Source organism: Colobus angolensis, unplaced genomic scaffold, assembly GCF_000951035.1.
Source record: "Colobus angolensis palliatus isolate OR3802 unplaced genomic scaffold, Cang.pa_1.0 Scaffold162, whole genome shotgun sequence".
NCBI lineage: Eukaryota > Metazoa > Chordata > Mammalia > Primates > Cercopithecidae > Colobus > Colobus angolensis.
Window position 1 is genome coordinate 3,467,647 of NW_012114733.1, and position 7,642 is coordinate 3,475,288.

Genomic DNA, 7,642 nt, shown 5'->3' on the forward strand with positions numbered 1-7,642 from the left:
GGAGTCTCGCTCTGTCACCCAGGCTGGAGTGCAGTGGCGTGATCTCGGCTCACTGCAAGCTCCGCCTCCCAGGTTCACGCCATTCTCCTGCCTCAGCCTTCCAAGTAGCTGGGACTACAAGCGCCCACCACCACGCCCGGCTAATTTTTTGTATTTTTAGTAGAGATGGGATGAGCCCAAGAGTTCAAAACCAGCCTGGGTAACATAGTGGGACCCTATCTCTACCAGAAAAAAAAAAAAAAATTGTCCAAAAAACAAAAAAAAATAGCCGGGCGTAGTGGCACGTGCCTGTAGTCCCAGCTACTAGGGAAGCTGAGGTGGGGGAATGGTTTGAGCCCAGGAGGTCACGGCTGCAGGGAGCAATGATGGTGCTACTGCACTCTAGCCTGGGTAACAAAACGAGACCCTGTGTCAAAGGGAAAACAACAGACAAATTTATGCCTTTCTTCATTTGACTTGTATCATCCCGTTTTGGGACTCTTATCCAAGCCCAGACTAGAAGACTGTGTCTTTAAAGAAAAGACCATCCACCAAACTCTACTACTGTGCTGGCAACTTAAAGCTAGGCTAATATAAAATACTGCCACAAATTCATACAGCTGGAACAAGCCCTTGAAGTTTCAAAGGTAACACGCATGGAGAAAAAAAATAAAATTTGGCTAGTTCTTTAAAGATTTCAGACTTCAGTCCATTTCACACCATAATGTGTAGTCTTTTCTCCATAAAAGAAAATAGCCTTCTAATACCTAAATTGAAAGCTGTGCTCTACACTTTAAAATAGACTGAGGATTTCCCTAGATCTTTACACAGTAAGATTAGGCCCATATGGAGTACATTTTGCTTATAGTTAATTACAACGTTTGACATGATAGCTTTTTTGCTACTTCTTTTCTATAAATGTTTTACATTCCCTAAATCTGTATTTTAAAATGAAACTATTTTCCCTTTTGCATTTTTATACATCAAATACCTATGATTTTACAGCAGTGCTTTGTGTTCTAGAATTCTCAACAATAACCATCATATAGCAAGTTCTGAAAGAAACAAAATAATTCTGCAGTGAAAGTGCCACATAAAAAGATAAAGGCAAATATGAGTACAAAAAGGACAGAGAAAAAAGGGGGAAAATGTCCAGTCAAATAAAAGACTGCAGAGAGCTTGAGACTCCCACCTTGAGTCTAGACTACTGATAGTGTGAAGTTAATGGAGTTTCCTGGTTCCAGGCAGAAATAACTGCAATCCTCTTAGGAAAAAAGAATCATACATTTAGATCCAGAATTATTCCACAAATTAAGATCAAGTCGAAGCATACAAACAAAGATCACTGTGCGTACCAGGGAAAAAAGCCAACACCTCAGAGAGACAGCAGAAATAACGAACAAATTGTTCAGAACAGCCCCTCAGGTAGGACCACCAATACTGAATTGTCTTATTCTGTCATCAAGGAATAAGAAATGTTTAAAGAAATAAAAAATGGAATCACTAAGACAAGCAAAGAAAAATAAACTATTTGGAATGTCCAGTCCAACCTGAAGGGAGAGGTGAACTCGAAAAGAAATATATCATTATTAAACTAAAAACTCAGTGAAAGAGTTAAATAAGAGACGCAGTTAACCAGTATTAACAAGCAAGAAAAGTAGTTAACCAGCAGATAATATTTAGGACATTAACATAGTACAGTACAGAAATACAATGAGACTGAAAGTCTGAAAGGTAAGTTAAGCAACACTGAGGATAGAATACTCAACATTCTAAGACAGAATCTAATCAGTCCAGGAACAATGAGAAACAAACAAAAAAAACTAAATAAATTAGTAAAAATCTATTAAAATTAAAACATTTGTTCGTTAAAAGATACTGTAAATAAGACAAACAAAATAGTGAAAAGAATGGCCACAACTGGAGCAAATAGTTCAACAAATATAACTGGCATAGTTTTGGTATCCAGAATAAATAAAGAATTCCAAATAAAGAAAAAACCAAGGCCAGGCGCGGTGGCTCAAGCCTGTAATCCCAGCACTTTGGGAGGCCGAAAAGGGCGGATCACAAGGTCAGGAGATCGAGACCATCCTGGCTAACACAGTGAAACCCCGTCTCTACTAAAAACTAGCCAGGCAAGGTGGCGGGGCCTGTAGTCCCAGCTACCCGGGAGGCTGAGGCAGGAGAATGGCGTGAACCCGGGAGGCGGAGCTTGCAGTGAGCTGAGATCCGGCCACAGCACTCCAGCCTGGGCGACAGAGCGAGACTCCGTCTCAAAAAAAAAAAAAGAAAAAGCCAAACAATCTAATAGGAAAATAGAGGACAGTTCATAAAGACAGGAATATGAATGGCCGATAAAGACATGAAAAGATATTCTAAGCCTTTTTTAATTAGAGAGGTGCAAATTCACACGACATATTTTACAGGCACAGGAATGACATCAAGTAGTAATACATTAAGTGTAAAGACTGGATCAGCATGAAGAAGCTTTTAAAGCTGTTGGAAATGTTCTGCGACTAGACTGGTGATGGCTGCATGAAAATCACTGAAGTATACACTTAAAATGGGTGAATTTTGTATTATATAAATTATATCTCAATAAAGCTGTCTTAATAATGATTATAAGCTGGGCACAGTAGCACACGCCTATAATCCTAACACTTTGGAAGGCTGAGGCAGGTGGTCACTCGAGCCCAGGAGTTTGAGATAAGCCTGGGCACCATGGTGAAACACCATCTTGACAAAAATATAAAAATTAGTCGAGTATGATGGTGCAAGCGTGTGATCCCTGCTACTCAGGAGGCTGAGGTGGGAGGATCACTTGAGCCCAGGAATCTGAGGTTACAGTGAGCCAAGATCATACCATTGTACTCCAGCCTGGTTGACAGGGTAAGACCCTGTCTCAAAAAAAACAAAAATGATACGCAGTGCTAAAGGAATATAAAGTGATATAAACTCTTAGAAAAGCAATTCAACAGTATCTGGTAAAGTTAAACACTCTATGAGCCAGCATTTCCATTCCTACATAAATACCTTCAAGAAACTTTTACACGTGTAGACCAGGTACCATGTATGAGATGTGTTCATAGCAGCAATATTTATTTTTAAAAAAAAGAAAGAAAGAAAATGTTCACTGGCAGCAGAATAAAAAGAGTTGTATATTCACAAAGTAGAATATTATACAGCAAATAAAATGAATGAATATTACAGTAGCTTACAAAATAGTATGTATCAACTGGGAAATACTGTTGGGTGAAAAATTGATTCAAAGTCCCAGAAAACTACATAAAGTGATATTATTTTTAATAAGGTCAAAAGTACGCCAAACTAAACATATTGTGTTAAAATATGTGCATGCCTGAGAAAACTATTTTTTACAAAGTAAGAAATCAAACACAAAATTCAGGCCACCCCAGAGTGAGGGGAGTGGCATAGCAGGAAAGGACTACAAGAGAGTGGTCCCTGAGCAGTGTTGTTAATGTTGCAGTTGTTGACTGCTGGGTGAGTTTGGAATATTCAAAATCATTGTGCTTTCAAACTTAAATATGTTGCACATATATAATCAAATACTACATTTCAACAAGCTGATTTTTTTTTTTTTAATGACAGAGTCTTGCTCTGTCCCCCAGGCTGAAGTGCAATGGCACGATCTTGGCGCACTGCAACCTCCGCCTCCTGGGTTCAAGCTATTCTTCTGCCTCAGCCTCCCGAGCAGCTGAGATTACAGGCACCCGCCATCATGCCCAGCTAATTCTGGGGTTTGTTTTTTTTTTCTGTAGAGACGGGGTTTCACTGTGTTGGCCAGGCTGGTCTTGAACTCCTGACCTCAGGTGATCTACCCGCCCCAGCCTCCCAAAGTGCTAGGATTACAGGCATGAGCCACTGCACCCAGCGATTTTTTTTAAGGTGTGCACTTTTAAGGTGTGCACTTTTATTCAACTGGTCTCAAGTCAGTGTACAGGTAAGCCCTGGCTGCCTACACCCACTCCCAGAGAGACCAAAAGCTTTCATACATCTCAAGTTGGGGGACAAAAAAGGGGGGCCATGAAGGCTGATCACTCAAAATAAAACAAAATAAAAAAGTATTAAGGCAAAGATTTTTAAAATTTTGCATTACACAGTTTACACAAAACCTCCCCTGTGTGGACTTAGGACAGGACTGGGCCATTCTCCTTAGAGAGAAGTGGGGTGGCTTTTAGGAGGGCAAACAACTTCCTGTAACAATGCATCTCACGATATTTGGAATGACTATCAAAAAAAAAGAATAATGTACAAACAAGAAACAAAGTCCTTGGCCACACTGTAGAACTTTGGGGGATGCTCGCTCCAACCAACTGCTGTCACCCCCCGTTCCAGTTTTTAAATCCTGATTCAAACCACAAAAACACAAACAAAACAAAACAAAAACTAATAAAGCCACGCCAATCTCATCTTCTTTTCTGCACAAGTTAGGTTTTGTCAAGAAAGGGTGTAACGCAACTAAGTCACAGTCTGCCTAGAAGCATTTGGAGGATGGACGATGGAGCCAGACTCATCATACTCCTGCTTGCTGATCCACACCTGCTGGAAGGTGGACAGCAAGACCAGGATGCAGCCACCTATCCACACAGAGTGCCTGTGCTCGGGAGGAACAATGATCTTGATCTTCATCGTGCTGGGCACCAGGGTGGTGATCTTCCTCTGCATCCTGCCGGCAACAGTAGGGTACACAGTGGTGCCGCCAGACAGCACTGCATTCGCGTACAGGTCTTTGTGGATATCCACATCACATTTCATAACGGAGTTGAAGGTAGTTTCATGGATGCCACAGGATTCTATGCCCAGGAAGGAAAGCTGGAAGAGTACCTCAGGGCAGCAGACCTGCTCGTTGCCAATGGTGATGATCTGGCCATCAGGCAGCTCGCAGCTCTTCTCCAGGGAGGACGTGGAAGCCACCATGACCATCTCCTGCTCGAAGTCCAGAGCAACACAGCACAGCTTCTCCTTGATGTCATGCATGAAATCCTATTCAGGTGTGGTGGTGAAGCTATAGCCGCGCTCGGTGAGGATCTTCATGAGGTAGTCAGTCAGGTCCCGGCCAGCCAGGTCCAGACACAGGATGGCGTCGGGGAGGGCATACCCCTCATAGACGGGCACACTGTGGGTGACCCCATCACCGGAGTCCATCATGATACCAGTGGTACAGCCACAGGTATACAGGGACAGCACGGCCTGGATGGCCATGTACATGGCTGGGGTGTTGAAGGTCTCAAACATGATCTGGGTCATCTTCCTGCGGCTGGCCTTGGGGTGCAGGGGGGCCTCGGTCACAGCATGGGGTGCTCCTCAGGAGCCACACGCAGCTCCTTATAGAAGGTGTGGTGCCAGGTCTTCTCCATGCCATCCCAGTTGGTGATGATGCCATGCTTGATGGGGCACTTCAGGGTCAGGATGCCTCTCTTGCTCTGGGCCTTGTCACTCACATGGGAGTCCTTCTGACCCATGCCCATCATCACGCCCTGGTGCTTGAGGTGCCACACGATGGGAGGGAAGACAGCCTGGGGGGCATCGTCGCCTACGGAACCACCCTTGCACATGCCGGAGCCATTGTTGACGATGGGCACAGGAATATCATCATCTATGGTGAGCTGGCAGCGGGTGTGGACAAGGGGCAGAGAAGCGAGGGCGAGGGTCTGTGCTCACGGGGCAGACATGGTCTTGGCCAACAAGATGATTTTTAAAATCATGACAAAGAGACTATCAGCCAGATGCGGTGGCTCATTCTGTAATCTCAGCACTTTGGGAGGCCAAGGCGGGCAGATCGCTTGAGCTCAGGAGTTCGAGTTCAGCCTGGGAAACCTGGCAAAACCCTGCCTCTACTAAAAATACAATTAGCTGGCCATAGTGGCACATGCCTGTAGTCCCAGCTTTTTGGGAGAATGAGGCACCAGAACTGTTTGAATCCAGAAGACAGAGTTTGCAGTGAGCCGAGATTGCACCACTGCACTCCAGTCTAGGTGACAGAGCAAGATTCTGTCTTTAAAAAAAAAAAAAAGAACTACCTCTTGAGTCATATCCCATGAGGTCACTTCTGTCCTGGCACCGCACACGGCAGGATCTTACTGACAAGAAGATAGTAGTATATTTCTTAAAAACAGCAGAAGCATTTTCTTAAGCAGTGACTCCTAAACATTCTTCATGGCTCTGACAGATGTCAAAAAGTAAAAATCGCAGGGCTGCAGGCTGGAGAAACTTAAAATGGCAACCGCAGGGCCGGGCGCGGTGGCTCAAGCCTGTAATCCCAGCACTTTGGGAGGCCGAGACGGGTGGATCACGAGGTCAGGAGATCGAGACCATCCTGGCTAACGCAGTGAAACCCTGTCTCTACTAAAAAATACAAAAAACTAGCCGGGCGAGGTGGCGGGCGCCTGTAGTCCCAGCTACTCGGGAGGTTGAGGCAGGAGAATGGCATAAACCCGGGAGGCGGAGCTTGCAGTGAGCTGAGATCGGGCCACTGCACTCCAGCCTGGGTGACAGAGCTAGACTCTGTCTCAAAAAAAAAAAAAAAAAAAATGGCAACCGTAGAACAGAATTCTTCACAATTCTCTCGATCAGAATCAGCTGCTGAGTAACTATCTCATTAAGGCCTGGAGCCTTCTGTCTTGCTTTGCTTTAGTACTGCCACCTGCTGCAGCTAACGCTGACTCAGTACATACCAGGGAGCAGGCCCTGTACAAGGTGTTTTATTTATGTCACCTCATTTTGTCCTGCCAGCTAAATGCTACTATCAACTATTACCAACACTGTTTTATAAATGAGGGGACTGCAGCAAAGACAGATAACTTGCCAAGACCTCACAGCTCATAATCACAGGGCCGGGGTTCAAGTGTGAGAATGAAAATTCTAACCCATGCTGGCTCTATTGTTTCTGAAGCCACGTGGCCAAATGATAAACCAGAAAGTCAACTCTCACTACACACTTTTTATATAATCAGAGAGGGAGAAACTTCCCTCTATCTCCCAATACCTAGGAAAGTCAGTAATTTGGTAACTATATTTCCTATTTTTTTAAAACACTCCCTGTCAAGAAGATGTTTTAAAAAATACTGGTATAGAGGAAGTACAGGATATACTCACAGATATGCATTTTTTTAAAAAAAAAAAAAACAGACTAAACAGAAATATTAATTTTATTTTACATATCTACGTGTGGCTCTTGTAGAAAATCCTAAAGGGGACCCAAACCATATGACGCCCCCTTTAAAGGAGACCAATTATCTCAACATTTACTAAAACAGTCATATCCCATGCTCAGAACCTGTCATTTTTACATATGAAAAATTTAAAACACAATAATCTATACTACTTTACGGCCAGGCACAGTGGCTCACGCCTGTAATCCCAGCACTTTGGGAGGCCGAGGCTAGCAGATCACCTAAGGTCAGGAGTTCAAGACCAGCCTGGCCAGCATGGTGAAACATCTCTACTAAAATGAAATATAAAAATTAGCCAGGCGTGGTGGTGGGCGCCTATAATCCCAGCTACTACAGAGGCTGAGACAGGAGAATCCCTTGAACTCAGGAGGCAGAGGTTGCAATGAGCTGAGATCGCGCCACTGCACTATAGTTTAGGAATAGTTTAGGCGACAAGAGCAAAACTCCGCCTCCATAAAAAAGAAAAAGAA

The 7,642-nt window shown here is 43.8% G+C and overlaps 1 protein-coding gene and 1 pseudogene across 3 annotated transcripts in view; both read right to left on the bottom strand.

Annotated features, from left to right (window-relative positions):
* KDM4C (lysine (K)-specific demethylase 4C) overlaps positions 1-7,642 on the bottom strand; it is a 381,948-nt gene that overhangs the window by 333,122 nt on the left and 41,184 nt on the right. The gene's annotated exons all lie outside the window — the stretch shown is intronic.
* On the bottom strand, positions 2,980-5,603 carry LOC105508434 (annotated as a pseudogene).